This window comes from Poromitra crassiceps, assembly GCF_964638095.1.
Source record: "Poromitra crassiceps genome assembly, contig: HAP1_SCAFFOLD_468, whole genome shotgun sequence".
NCBI classification, from domain to species: domain Eukaryota; kingdom Metazoa; phylum Chordata; class Actinopteri; order Beryciformes; family Melamphaidae; genus Poromitra; species Poromitra crassiceps.
Genome location: NW_028151940.1, coordinates 59,351 through 75,270, shown reverse-complemented (window position 1 = coordinate 75,270; position 15,920 = coordinate 59,351). Strand labels below are relative to the sequence as shown.

The following is a 15,920-nucleotide window of genomic DNA, read 5'->3' as shown; positions in this document are numbered from 1 at the left end:
GACACTGTATGACACTGTGTGCACTGTAAAAAACAACACAGGTGGTGTTGTGTTATGTTGTTTTGTTGAAATGTTAATAAATGGGAGCTTCCTCAAACAGCCATCTCTTTCCTGACAATCCCCTCTGTGCATGAACCCTTACATATGGTAATTAAACATTAAAACACAAAAAAAAAAAAAAAAAAAAAAAAAAAAAATACCATTAAAACACCCGCAGCTTATAGTCCGGTGCGGCTTATATAAGAAAAAAATAGTCAACTTTGCAGGTGCGGCTTATACACCGGTGCGGCTTATAGTCCGGAATTTACGGTACATCAAACTCCAGTCCATCTGCCCCTGCATATTATAATATGGTTTATGATGATGGTTTATGATGATATGATGGAGGAAGTACATTGTATGCTATTTAAAAACTCGCAAAAAATTTGGCAATACACATTCTAAGGAGATATTAAATTAGTTTGATTGGGGTGATTTTGAAAATATAATATAACAATATTGTTTTTTTTTAGAGTGACATTATATCAACAATATCATAAAGGGACAATACAAGATCAATTCTGAACTGTGAATCATGCAAAGCTACTCTATAGCCCCAGAATAAACTAATAATACAATATAGAGCTGGAAATTAGCATGATGGGTCACATAAGATGTGCCCATTAACCCAGGAAGAAGCATCAAGTTGAGCTATTTTGTTATGTAATTATGAATTATACAGAGGTGGAAATGATGAATTATGATAATACCCTGTAAGTACAGATTTGGTACCATGTACTTCCAGGGTAAATTCACTATTTGTACCCCGTACTTCCTCTGTAAGTACAGGTGTGGTACCCAGGCTGTACTTACATCGATTTTTCAAAATGAGTTTTTTTCATCATGCTCTGAAAAGTAAGTGATGTCTTTTTCTTCTTTATAGGTTCCTTGGTTTTTTGTCAGCTTTCAGACAAAATGATATATTTTACAACACTTCCACCCAGTGGATATAATCTGTATAATGCCTGTTAAAGGTCTAAGTGGACAGAGCAGGGGAGATTTCACAGTTTGATTTTGACTAAGCATTTGATCTGTCACTAACGATCAGTGGCAGATTAAAATGCTGTTTAGTGACTATCCAGCTAATCTAGACTTAATTGATAACTGTCTATGACTTAAGGTTTTTCTCTGGAGAGAGAATCCATTCTAACACTCTTAACAGCTTTGCAACACGTTATGCCTTCATGTCATGAACATAACGTGTTCAGTGATGCAACATCTTCAGCAGAACACAAACAGTTTTAGATGGAAACAAATCTGAATAGTAGGCTATCAAATATTCAGGATTGTCAGAACGATGAGTAGGTTTTCAGGAAATCAAACACTTATCCTAAAGCAGTTACAGAGGTCAAACGTCAACAATATTGACAGTCAAACTGAAAGTTACTGGAATTGACAGTTCTATTAATTGAAGTTACTGGAAGAAAACTGTCATCACTATCTAGTAAATAATTATTTAATATTCATATGCGTTTACTTGTTGTTTCTGTATAAGTGCTCTTTTCTACACAGCTATGCAGAACCTACAGACACTCAGCTGAAATATTCATTCTAGCAGGTGAGACGTTTGGGTTACATGCTGCATCTTGATGAGGGGACTTTTTCGTTGGAGTGTGTTTGGATAACTGCATCCAGTCTGCTACTTTCACACACAATTACTACACACCAGTGTTGGGGGGGGGGGGGGTAACTCATTACAAAAGTAACATATTACATGTAATATATTACTTTTAGCAGTAACTCAGTAATATAACTGATTACTTATAGGATTTCAGTAATATTATATTTATTTATTTATTTATTTATTTATTTATTTCGGTCATGGGCAATTAAAACATTTCATAAAATAAAACGAAAAAGTACAAACAAGCAGCACAAGGCTGATAGACCGAAAAGGTGTAGGCTGAAGCTATAGCTTATAGCGCCTACCCTTCTTACATAAACAAGCTATACAACAGAAAAATGATTAACGAATAATCAATTATAAACAAAAACAGAGACAATAATTCTCAAATTCAAATAATTACACAATTGACAATTACACTGCATATACATTGCATTACCCGAATATGCACATATACCGGTACACATATATATATATATACATATATATACATAGGATATCTTAATAATTATTATCATTATAATCATTATTATAACCACAATAATCACTTTCATAATTATATTTCATTACAATATACAATACAATACAATATATACAATATACAACCGTCCAGAAATTAATATACACCATACACAGATTATATATAACTCAATATTGTTACTATAACTCTTCCTCCCTATACCTCATAATAATGCATTTTTTATATTTCTTTTTGAACTGGATCACACTTGAACATTGCTGTAGCTCCACATCCATACCGTTCCATAGCTTTACTCCACATACTGAGATACAGTATGATTTTAATGTCGTCCGAGCTCTTTGGGTTTTTAAATTTAACTCCCTCCTGAGGCAATAACCCCCCTCTCTATCAGAGAACATCGCCTGGATATTTCCAGGAAGTTGATTATTCCTGGCTTTATACATTATAATCGCAGTTTTATATTCTATAATTTCCATTAATTTTAAAAGATTTGAATCTAGAAAAAGTATGTTAGTATGATCACGATATCCAGCATAGTTTATTATCCTTATAGCTCTTTTTTGAAGGATGGTTATTGCATGAAGTGAAGTTTTATAGGTATTTCCACAAATCTCTGAGCAATAATTTAAGTATGGTAAGACCAGGGAACAGTAGAGCATGCGGAGTGATTTCAAGTCTAAAACCTGCTTTGCTTTGCTCAAAACTGAAATACTTCTAGATAGTTTACTATGTATATATTTAATATGTGATTTCCAGTTAATTTTATCATCTATTATCACCCCAAGAAATTTGTTTTCAAACACTCTTTCAATATCAACACCATCTATCTGTATATTTACTTGATTATCTATTTTATAATTACTAAATATCATAAATTTTGTCTTAGCTAAATTTAATGACAATTTATTTATATCAAACCACCTTTTTAATTTATACAATTCACAAGTGACCTGGTCCAATAGCTCCTGTAAATTTGCTCCAGAACAAAAAATATTTGTATCATCTGCAAATACCACCATTTTCAATATTTTAGATACCTCACACATATCATTTATATACAAAATGAACAGTTTAGGACCCAATACTGACCCCTGGGGGACTCCACAAGCAATGTTCAAGCATGATGATACAGACTCCCCCAACTTCACAAATTGTTTCCTGCTACTCAAATAACTTCTCACCCATTGTAGTACTATTCCCCTAATCCCATATCTCTCCATTTTATTAATTAATATGTCATGATACAAGTTACTTTGTCAAGTAACACAAGTTACAAATTGAGTTACTTTTTTTACTATTTTTCTTTTAAATCAAAGCACATAAATAAAGATACAATCATTTCCTAATCAAACTGTGCTTGTATGCTAATAACCACTATAGATGACAATAACAAAGGAAAAGGGCAACATTTAGAATTTTGGATGGTTTACACTGACTTCAAGACGGTTGACATTATTTTTCCGGATGGTTCCGGGGCAGCGATGTCATTCTGCTGCTGCTGTTGTTTTGGTGAAAGTAATGCAAAAGTAGTGTAATAAGTAACAAGATACTCTACACAGACAGTAATATTGTAAAGTAACGTATTACTTTCAAATGAAAGTAACTAGTAATATGTAGTACAGTATATTACATTTTGAAAGTAACTTGCCCAACACTGCTACACATGAGCAGTGTTGTGTAAGTTACTCAGGAAGTGTAATTAGTTACTTATTATTGAATACTCCTTTAAAGAGGAATACAATTACTTTACTTATTTGGTTTCAAAAGTAATTAGTTACGTTACTCGTTACTATATTACTTTCGCTACCCCACCTTCCAAAAAAAGTGACGTACAGTATGTTTAGCCATGCAGCTCCTTTTAGAACTGAATCCTTTATTGGAACAGTAATTAATCTTACAGGAGGAGTCAATAATCAGCCAAACTGCAGACTTTGTATTTATTTGCCTACCGAAGACAAAAAACTAACCATGTTCTGGCAACGCAGTAGTCTCATAGCCACACCTATCTCCACACTTTGTTTTAGCTCTGTACCAGTGCTGGAGAAAGTAATGGAGTAACTTGAAGTTGCTTATATTAGTAACTGTAATATAATTCGTTTTTGGAACTTGTAATCCCTTACATTACTGGTTACTGGGAAAGGTAATAGAATTACAGTAACTAAGTTACTGCCCAACACTGCACACAAGTTAATAATTGTTAGATTTCTCCTCCAGTCCGCATGTCGAAGTGTCCTTGGGCAAGACACTGAACCCCAAATTGCTCGCGATGGCTGGGCCAGCACCCTGCGTGGCAGCTGGCCACCCTCGGTGTGTGAATGGGTGAATGTAGGCACATTGTAAAGCGCTTTGGATAAAAGCGCTATATACTGTAAATGCGGTCCATTTTAGATTTTCATTGCAGGAGTCCAGTTCATCACTGTAAACCATGCTGACTATTTGTCTTCTCTGTGCTCTGTTGGCTCTGAGTCTGAGCGGTGCAATAGGTGAGACTCACCAACACACAGAGCCTATCCCCCTTTTAGACCCAACCTGTTTGTTTCAACTGCAGTCAGGGAAACCAGGCCAGATACCCATTCGTATGAATGGGTATGAATGTCTATGAATGTTGGTGGTGGTCGGAGGGGCCGTAGGCGCGAAATGGCTGCCACGCTTCCGTCAGTCTTCCCCAGGGCAGCTGTGGCTACATCACCCGTAGCTTACCACCACTGGTACGAATGGTGTGAATGAATAATGATTTCTGTGAAGTGCTTTGGGTGTCTAGAAAAGCGCTATATAAATCCAATCATTATTATTTATTATTATTATAGATCATCAGTTACTGAGTCCACACGCTTCTCTTCCAGAGGAGAGGAGCTTCTGGCATGAACACCTTCACACACACACCTTCACACAAACACACACACTTGACCTCCATACCAAATTTCAGCCCTGTGAGGCACACACGTCACGTGTTGTGCTTCCCCATTATACAGCTCAAACGTCGTATTGATTTACATTATTCTTATGACCCCTTAGTCAAAACACAATTGATATTTCAGTCTTATACATGCATTATCTATGCAATAAGGGTGTTAAAATCTTGTCCCTGAAAAGAGCATCAGATGAGACAGAGAGAGCGAGCTGCTGTGTTGCTTATCTTGTTCTTTCAGTATTGGTCCTCAGGAATTGTCAAATATCCTCCGTGGCTGCCTGGTCGTGTGTGTTTGAGTGGGAAACCTTACTGGATGAGTCGATGTGTGTTTCCTGGAGGTTGTTTTGAATCACCGATCAGGGCAAGGAAAGTCACCTGAACAGGACAGGGAGAAAGAAACAGACAGACAGCACAGAGAAACCAGCACAAACACAAATGGAACTAGATGTGCATATCCACTTCTTTTTACTGTCAATGCTACCAGAATAATTAATGTAATGATGTAGGAGCCAAATTTGATCTGGTATTATGTATTTCCTTTGTTTATTATGTGTAATGCCGTGTATGTCCTTGGGGTGTTGCTGTACCACATTACCTGGGCTCAGGTAATGGATATAGGTACCGGCTTCACTATGGTTCACCAGGTGTCTCTAAGTAGAACAGATTTTTATTTTCTCATGTACGTATGTAGTCGTTGTAATACAACATGGCGTTTCTCACAATGTCAGCTACCTACAACTTCGTATTTGTTAATCATACACATTTTGGGTGATACCCACTACCCTTGAGCATATTGAAGTGCTTGCCATAGTTTGTTAGCCCGCGTAGTGCACAAGATGCCTAGTGGATTATAATTTCAATTTGAATGGTGAAATTAGATCCTACTTGATATCTTCTTGATATCTTTGAGTTTTGCTATGAGTTTATTGTTTATTGTGGATCCCCATTAGTCTACACCAAGGTGAGACTACTCCATGTTGTACCATGTTCATGAGTATCACTCACCTGTGGCATTCTCAATCCTCGGTCTCTGATTTCCACATGTGGATATTGATGTGTCCAACTGCTGCTATGATGTCACAGCTATCAGAGGTACTGGTTTGGCTCTCTGGTGTAACTCCAGCTATAATGCCCATACCATGGAATGTGTTGTGGCCATCAATGGTTCTGATGTTATGGTCAACATTATCAGCAATGTACTGAATGAAGTGGCTTTGAACATGGCCAGGGAGGTATGTTCCTTGAGAAGCAGCTGCACTTGACTCAACTTTTTCACCTCCTGATATGAGGAACAGAATCCAAGGTTACCAAGTGTTTCCACCAAAAATCTAGATCCAAATTGGTGATGCATTTGTAAGTCCTATCTGTAATGGCATGATGAGAGCCCTTCCCCTTGCTGCCCGCATGGCCTGTCCTATTGCAGCTATGTTTAACTCACAGTTCTTGCCAGCAAACAGTTCTTTCAGGAGAACTGAGGGGTTTCCACGTTTCCTTTGGCAGATGATATATTTTCACATGAGGGAGATATGCATCTCTGGGAATCTTGATATCTTTTATGTCAGTCTTTACCAGTCTGAAGCGGTTTTCACAAGACCCACTTTTTCTTCATCAACATCATTATTGTCCTTCCTAGATGCATGCAAACATGCACTCAAAATATTTGAGGCCTTCGGCTTGAATATAATCACTTCTGGTTTGATATTGATTTCTGTAATGATTATTTGATCACCCCTTCCAAGGTATTTATTGTTCAATTTTCACAGTTAGGTCTCCAAGTGCAATTTGCTCATTATTCTGTTCTAAATAGCTGTCTGCTCTTTTTCTTTGGACAACCATGTTCTTCATCAAAGGTCTGAGGTATTTGTTTTTTGGTACAGTTCACACTGCATTTTTGGTGATAGTTGGCATCCCCTCTCCTCTTCTGTTGGTCTTTCCTGAAAGTCTTCTTCTTCTTCTAATGGCTTTCTGGCAGACTGATGCCTTGCAGTGGTCCTAACAGGAAACATAAGTGGGCGGGCGGTGTGTGTGCCACGATTGTGATGTCATGATTGTCATATATCAGTGATGTCATCAGTGATGTCACTTGAGCAATTGTGATGTCATCAGTGATGTCACTTGAGCAATTGTGATGTCATCAGTGATGTAATAATCCTTCTTCTGTGGTGTTTTATGGCAGTTGGCATCTTTTATGTTGCATTACCGCCTGGCTGAGGCTTTATAAGTGATGGGAGTATAAGTAGGGAACAGAGGACATCTCCAGTCTCCACCCTAGAAATCGAGCCTAGTACCATAAAACTTTTTAGTGCTTAGTTAAGCTTAGTTGCTATTATAAGTAGTAAGTGCTAGCTAGTAAGCTATTATTAAGCTATACTTATTAGTAAGCTATTAGCTAACTAGTAAGTGCTTACTTTGAATGGTAACAGACATGACTGTCACTGGTAACAGACGATAAACGGTGGTGCAGTGGTAAGCACTGTCGCCTCACAGCTCGAAGGTCCTGGGTTTGATTCCCACCTGGGATGCTGTGGGCGCTGGAGTTGTGACCCCCCCATATCTTCAGTGCCTACTGCCCAGGTGGGCTATGTCGTGGAAAGGGCCTTTCTGTGTGGAGTTTGCATGTTCTCCCCGTACCCCCCAGGGGGTTCCTCCGTACATAACCCCCCACTAAAAAACATGCAGAAGATCGTCATCCGCCAGTGACGACAACATCTGAAGTTGGTCCAATGATGGTCCAATGAAGGTCCCCGGGTGCTGGAAAGCAATAGCGACCACTGCTCTTGGCCTGCCCCCTGGAGGAAAGGACAAGCCTGGATGGGTCAAATGCAGAGGACATATTTCACCGGCCACCGTCAGCATGAGTGTGTGTAGTGGCCGCATGCATGTGTTCGCGTGACAATAAAAACGGGCTGCCGTCTGAAATCGTGTTTTTTTATAAATGGTGGTCAACTTATCCAACCTTCGGATATGGAGAACACTTAGGGCCCTATTCTCCCACAGGCCTTCGGCGCTAAAACGGGCCTTAAACGCAAAAAAACGTGCCTTGCGCCTGTTTTGGGACGATATCAATATGGCTTTATGCTGCCAAATGCGCTTTAGGCCGAATGGGCGTGGCGCAGTCCCAGAATGGGCCAAAGTGGGCGTGTCGGCGCTAAATACCGGCGTACTGCTATCTTCCGAGCTGGCGTACATTTAGCGCTTTGCGCCTTTGAAAAGCAGGCCTATTCAGTGCGCCAGTGTCAAGGAGTGCTCTTCTGCCTCTCCCCTGTCACCCTTCTCTGTCTCTCTCTGAAACCAGGCCTATTCAGTGCGCCAGTGCTCTTCTGCCTCTTCTCTGTCACCCTTCTCTCTCTCTCTCTGACTCCCTCGCTTAGACAGGCACAACACACTTCCCATATAGGAAAAATAAGTTGTAAGTTGTCTGGCCTGTCCCAGCATGCAATTGGGTCCTCCATTTCGCTACTAAATAGCAACCAAATGAGCCGAAATAGATAGATCGTTGCATCGGCGCTGTTTCTAGGCCGATCGCCTGGCGCAGCTCAAATCAGTGGGCGTGGACCAGCGCACTTGATATCGTCGTGCTGGCGCTAGACGCAGCCTCAACCATTACAACCACGCCTTTTAAGCGTAAAATTATGCACCGTCATGCTCATTGGATAACTGCAATAAACGAATCGCACGCTTGCCTTTTTAGCTCCAATTCCAGTGATCCCGCAAAACCAGACGAAAGCCAAACGCTCTGCCCCCCCCCCCCCCTCCCTTCATCCAGTCTGTCTGTCTGCATTATAGGCTATTATTCCATATTATTATGCTTCTCAAACCAATCTAACTGCAGTTTCAATACTGCAAGCATGTAAATACGCTACACTATAGCAAGATCAAAGTGAAAATAATGTTCTAAACGCATCAGCTAGAAAAATATAGCCTATTAGATTGGTGAAAGTTTGTCCAGAAAGATATCATTTTCTCTCGCCTGCTGCAGGAAGGATGATGCACATAAATATAGCCTACATTATGTAAAGTCATTGCATAAATGTGTTTTTATTGTAAAACTAAATGTGGAGTAGGGCCAAGTTATTGGAGCGGACATAGCGCGTTCCGCTGTCACTTATCTAAATCACGTTAAATCGACAAGGGATATTTATAGCCCCAGTAGGACATATATGTTTCAAATAGGGTGGTGTTTTCATTTCGATGTTTTATTTGGTCCAATATTGAAATGTTCTACAATTGGAGGTTGTCTTACCATTACACATTATTTAGATCCTCCCAATATAGGTTTTCGGCTCATTTGGTTGCTATTTAGTAGCGAAATGGAGAAACACAATGCATCTTGGGACATTCACATTACAGTGAAGTTACAGCTTATTTTTTCTATGGGACTCTGAGCGAGGGAGTCATGGGACTCTGAGCGAGGGAGTCAGAGACAGTCGGTATTGTGCCTGTCAGACTGAGGAGAGAGGGAGAGAGGTGACACAGAGAAGGGTGAAAGAGGAGAGAGCCAGAGGGGAGGGAGAGAGCCAGAGGGGAGCGCTCCAAGCAACTGGCCCACACTGAATAGGCCTGCTTTTCAAAGGCGCAAGGCGCTAAATTAACGCCAGGTCAGAAGATAGCAGTACGCCGGTATTTAGCTATCTAAATACCGGATATCGTCCCAAAACAGGCGCAAGGCACGTTTTTTTGCGTTTAAGGCCCGTTTTAGCGCCGAAGGCTTGTGGGAGAATAGGGCCCAAGCTCCTTTGTGGAGACAATGCCAATTTTGACAATGTTCCACTACTGGGATTTTCTGGGATTTTCAGTATGTTAAATTGGAAGGTTTCAAGAGCTGAATACAACAACAATAATTTCTGTTGCAATTATTTTAAGGTTGGGTCATTTTTTCTCACAGATTCCCTAGACTAATCGGGCAGATTTGATCACAAACCTCTGGAGAACAACCGAGCCAAATTTCATGCTGGTATCATAATTTGCAATTTGATTCCCACTGCACGAAAAACCTACTTTCTGGGACTTTGCACAACTGCAAACAGATCCACTTTGCAGGTATTTGTGGCACTTTGTGGCAAAGTGGGGGAAAGTACCACATAGTGTCCGCATATTATTGAATCTGTATGCGGTCATTTACTTGCCCGGAAAGCAGGTTTTTGATGCAGTGTCTTCTCAAATATTGATATTATCCGCTCCACTAGAGAGCGAAGGCAAAGAGAAGAAAATAGGTCCACATGTTCAACAAAGTCAGGCTATAATATATGAAGCCAGCAAATATTATTTCCCATGGAGAAATTAGGCCATTGCAACGGCATTCAGCTGAGAAAAGAAAAGAAAAATCTGATAAGAACACAATTCTTATCAATGGCCATCATTGAGCGACAGTGTTCTTTCTTGTCATAATCCAATATTGTCACATTGAGGCTGTGAGAAGGTTTTGTATTCACAAAGTCACCATGTTGGAAAGCGTTGCAGTGATACGAGTGGTGCACTTTATTCATGGAGATATGGATATGGAGATATGGATATGGAGATTCCCCAAGAATGAACAGTAGGCCTAAATTTCACTATTGTGCTCTGATCAACTAATGTAAGCTACCTGATACTTGTTAGACGTCCTCATTTATGGCCAGAGTGGATCAAATGCTTGGGAATTCATATTTGATGTGACCTAAAAATATGATATCTCTGGTATAATAAACGATCACGGAAATCAATGTGGTTCTACTGGCCTGTAAACATTGTCGCCCGGCTACCGTTTTGAAAGAACAATAGCCCACAACCTACTTCGCTCACAAATAAAAGGAGGTCCAACATCTTGAATTTAAGCATTCCAGATCATTCACATGAAGCTGATACAACCAAGCCACAAGGTAAGATTTGTCTCTACCTCTAGGAATTAAATTCCATTATTAATTGGATTTATAGTGTGATTCTTCAAGTTTGTTTCCATTTAAGTCTACAGAGCTCTCCATGAGCCAGGGCACCTTTATCACACCTGTTGTGTTGTGGACTTCCGAGCACTCTGGACCTTTTCTCTCCACTGTCTAGAATTAATTAATTCATTGCACAGATTGCAACACTATAGTTACTTGGCACCTCAGTATTGCCAAAGCCTGATCAATTATGCAGCCAATGTGATCCAAATGCCATGAGCGTAATGCTAGAGTGAGTTCACACTAGTCATGTTACGACTCTATTATTATATTATATTAATAATATTATATTATACAATATTATCTGCATTGCAATTCTGACTTTTTAAATCTCAGATGGAGAAGCTCTTACTTCTGATGGTGATGTTGGCAACATGTTACGCAGCACCTCAAGGTTAGTCAACCATTGTTGTTCAATTCTGTTTACCCAATATATTGATACTACTATTGTGAGTGATTTGGTGCATTTTGTTTGTTCAAACAAATAACTACAAATAAGTCAAAGACATAACAAAATACAAGACCAACAATAGCAGTGACAGGGTCTTGTGGTTGGGCAGACATGCAGACATTTGTGGGGAGATTCTTGTTACAAAGGTGTGAGAGGTGAGCAGATATGTTGTGTTTCTATTATGTATGTTCACCTTTCTGAATATGCGAATAGACGTGGTCAGGGCCGGATTAATAGTACCATGGGCCCCGGGGCTATTAATTTTCTAAGGCCCCCCCCCTGCTGCGGGCGACGCAGCAAAAAAAATAGTTTTTTGGACGTTTGGATGTTTTTTAGCCATATTTAAAGGAATATCTCATTTTAAATTAATATTCAAAGCGATGTGTATGATGTCACAATAAGCACTTTTATTAAAACTAAATCAAGTGCAAAGACTGTGTAAAACAGGCAGCTGCATAATACATGTAAATTAAAACTTAAATACCTCATGTTAAATAAAATTGGCACAGGTTTTCCTCTTCTGCTTAACTAAATACACAGCTGTGCAATAACAATAAAAATGTAAACAGAACAAAATTAACAACTGACCAAATACCAACTATCAATATTGTGACAATGTTGTAGGGATGACTAGTGCTTTCACATAATAGAAATACTGAGATTTTTTATAAATAATAATCATCAGTAATGTGGAAATAATAGCTAAGAAATAATAAATAAAAATAATAATAACAGCTAAAACAGTCTGATAAGAAATTACATCACTTTACTGTAATGCAGCCTTTAAAACCAGGAATACTAGACACTTATCACTATATCCAACATCTAAGACCATTTCTAGTCTCATATCACCATTATGCATCCAGTCCTACTTCAGCATTCAGTATGCCAGGGGTCCGTCCCCAATTACCTTTCACCAAGGGCCACTGTTATGGCCATTTTGCATTTTCTTATATGTCCATTTCACTTGCCATAATACACAGGTAGGTTGGTTTGAGTGATCTTACGCAGACCCAATAAAGAAACAGATTTTCCAGACAGTGATATGTGGTTTAGTTGGCTGGTTTATTGTAGAGAGATTAGCATACCAGTTGGTTTTCAGTACAAGTTTCTAATGCTGTTCTTGTCTGTGGTCTGTCTGTCTGTCTGTCTGTCTGTCTGTCTGCCTGCCTGCCTGCCTGCCTGCCTGCCTGCCTGCCTGCCTGTCTGTCTGTCTGTCTGTCTGTCTGTCTGTCTGTCTGGTGAGGACTGTGTGAGCTCCACTTCACCTGTGCCTAATGATCTCCTGTTATCTGTGTTACCCGTGACCGCCACCAAGTGTCCAAAAAGTAATAGTGCAAGATATCTAAACGAAATAATATGACATGCCAACACCAAACTTAAATGGCTCCGACAGCCACATTTTGCTGAGGGCCGAGGGCTGGCGCCGGCGCGAAAAAACCAGATTTAGAGGAATAACTCATTTTAAATTAACAGTTGTGATGTTATTATTCAGTCTTAACCACCAATATTTGATCCTTTTCTCACTGGGTGGGTTAATTTAAGCATAAGTATTTAAGCATATATCAGTAAGTGGCTCGAGATTCTCAAAGCTTGTGTTGAGGGTCACACAAGAACAAAAATGCACTCTTGAAGCTAAATAAATCCAAAACCAAACAAGTTAATTATTTACATTTTTACTTCAAACTTCCTCAATGTAGAACAGTAATTTCTTACACATGAGATTACTTTTAGTTTTTTAGTCATAAAGATTATTTAAAGATATTCCATATTCCAGACTGAAATGTTATAACAGAAGTGGAGTATTGGCCAGAATGACATGAACATTTGGACACTTATTTAGCGGGTATCTTGCATGTTGCGTTCAGGTGCACTGTAAAAAAATAAAATAAAATAAAATATATACCGCCGAGCCTCGGGCCCCCTAAGACGGCGGGCCCGGGGCTTAGCCTCGGTAAGCCTGTGCATTAAACCGGGGCTGGACGTGGTAGTTTTATTTAAGTTTAAGGATAACTCAGATAGCGGGGGGGAGAGATTGCGAAGTACAAGCAGTGGAGTATGAGATACAAAGGGGGACAGAGGTCAGGGGACCAGTATTCAGGGGCGTAGTAGTGGAGGGTAAACGCAGGTAAACACCCCTTTTAAATCAGGAAGATAGTTTACTCACCTATTTTCAGATCACCTATCAATCAATGAGGGGAAACAAGGTAAACTACTCACCTTGGATAGTTTACCCACCTCTCTGTTTAGTGTTTACCACTACACGCTAGGGCTGGGTACTGGCAAGGACCTCACGATATGATACGTATCACGATACATGGGTCACGATACGATTGTATCACGATACATTGCGATACAAAATATATTGCGATATATATTCCAATACATAATTTACTCAAAAAATAAAAAAAAATAGAGCTAAGAATACAACACACTGTGTACCACCCAGGTAGTTTAATAATATGTACAACACTTTATATTGATAACTTAGTGGACAAATTGAGTCAAAACTACCGAGTGTTGAGTGTGTTACTGAACGCACTGAAATAAAAAGTATTGTTATTGTGTCACTGAACACACGGCTGTGCAAAAAAATCGATATGGGAAATATCGATACGATAAAGTATCGATACAGTATCGCAGAAAAAAGTATCACGATATATTGCACACACACACAGAACAAGCAAGGAAAGGTTTACAACTACACACACACAGAATGTGTGTGTGTGTGTAGTTGTAAACCTTTCCTTGCTCGCTCTCCTGACACTTGAACTCTGACTGGCCTGCGTTTGTTGGTTTGGTTTTCTCCCCTGTGCAGATCTCTCAGGCAAAATGTTCGTCTTTCCTAGAGAGACCGACACAGATCGTGTCAACCTCCTGACAACCTCAACATCATTCCTCTATGTGACAGTCTGCCTCAGGTAAATGTGATAATCAGTGAAGAATTGAAGGTCACACATATATTATTTCATAATGTTTCTTATTAACCATCTCTAACTGTTGGCCCATCTGTTTAGATTCATCACAGATCTCGGCAGACGCTATTCACTCATCTCTATGGCTACTCCATCACATAGCAATGCCTTTGAGATTTATATTAGGGAAGAAAGCTCCGCTGTGGAAATTAAAGTTCGGGACAGCGAGGCAGTGTTCGATGCAGTATCCTTCGAAAAAAACGCCTGGCACTCCATGTGTGTCACCTGGGGCGCCGACACGGGGGTGGCTCAGGTGTGGGTGGACGGCAAACCAACCATCATAAGATGGATCATCTCTGGACAGGCCATCTACGGGCCTCCCATCACCATCCTCGGACAAGAGCAGGACTCTTACGGTGGGGATTTTGTCGCCTCCCAGTCTTTCATTGGCATGATCTCTGATCTCCACATGTGGGACAATGTGCTCTCTCCCAAGCAGATCAACTCATACATGAATGATGGGATCTTCCCTCCAGGCAATATCTTCAACTGGAGAGCGCTGGAGTTTGAGATCACAGGGGAAATCCTGGTAGAAGAGAAGCAGGAAATAGCCTAGTCAATTAGTCAGCGGTGGTCTCCCTGGTTACAGCATGCATGTTGTCTAACCCAGCCGTCAGTATTGGAGTAGTTTCGGACTGTAATCCCTGTACTTTTTTTCAACAAATGGATTGTACCTGTATAATATTGAAGTGTGCCTTATTACTCGTTCAAAACAGTAATAATGTTTCATGTTTCATGTTGCAAATCTGAGTATATTTAGAAACCATTACTGCCGGCTGCATGTATGTATGTATGTATTGTTTGTGTGTAATTGTATTGTATGTAGGTATGTCCACGTATGTCCTGTTTGTTTTGGGGACTACGGATGGAAATTAGCCTCGTGCCATGTGCAACGTGTTCGAGCCTCGTGCTCGAGTCTCGTGCTAAATCCGGCAATTTTTACACTCTGATTATGTTCTTTGTTTCCATTAATTTTGCACTAATTTGCACTAATTTTCCATTAATTTTGCACAAATCAAATGTCAAATGTTAGTAGCCTAGATGTTGTGCACTCAGTCATATCTTTCTCTTTCTCTTTATTGTTTATTGGACAGGGACAATGCACAATAAATATATTGCACCAGAAATAACTATTTGCTAATTTGCATCTGTTGTCCCTGCCTGGGCGGGAGAAGACAATCACAAACATACTTAAAAAAAAACTGCACTCCCAACAACAGAAACACATCAACAGACCAGTGCACAACAACACTATAAAGATACACATAACAGAATAACAGTAGAATTACAGTATATCAATACATTTGTCAAGTTAATCAAAATCATTTAGAATTTCCCTGCATTAAAACTAAGGGAGAGAGAATGTTCTCAGTAGACGAGAGAAGACTTAATGGCTACAGGACTGTCCTTCCCTCAGCCACTTTTTAACAGAGGATTTAAAGCCTATATAGGTACTGCACCTTGACTGTCAAAGCAGTCTGGCTGAATTTTGTGGATCAAAATTAGACACAACAGTCC

General features: G+C 39.7%; 1 pseudogene across 1 annotated transcript; it reads left to right on the top strand.

The window, feature by feature from the left end:
* Window positions 1-772: 772 nt before the first annotated feature.
* On the top strand, window positions 773-14,958 carry LOC310771249 (C-reactive protein pseudogene; annotated as a pseudogene). Its single transcript has 3 exons — window positions 773-818; window positions 14,246-14,348; window positions 14,445-14,958. The product of its transcript is annotated as a C-reactive protein pseudogene (transcript).
* Window positions 14,959-15,920: the final 962 nt, after the last annotated feature.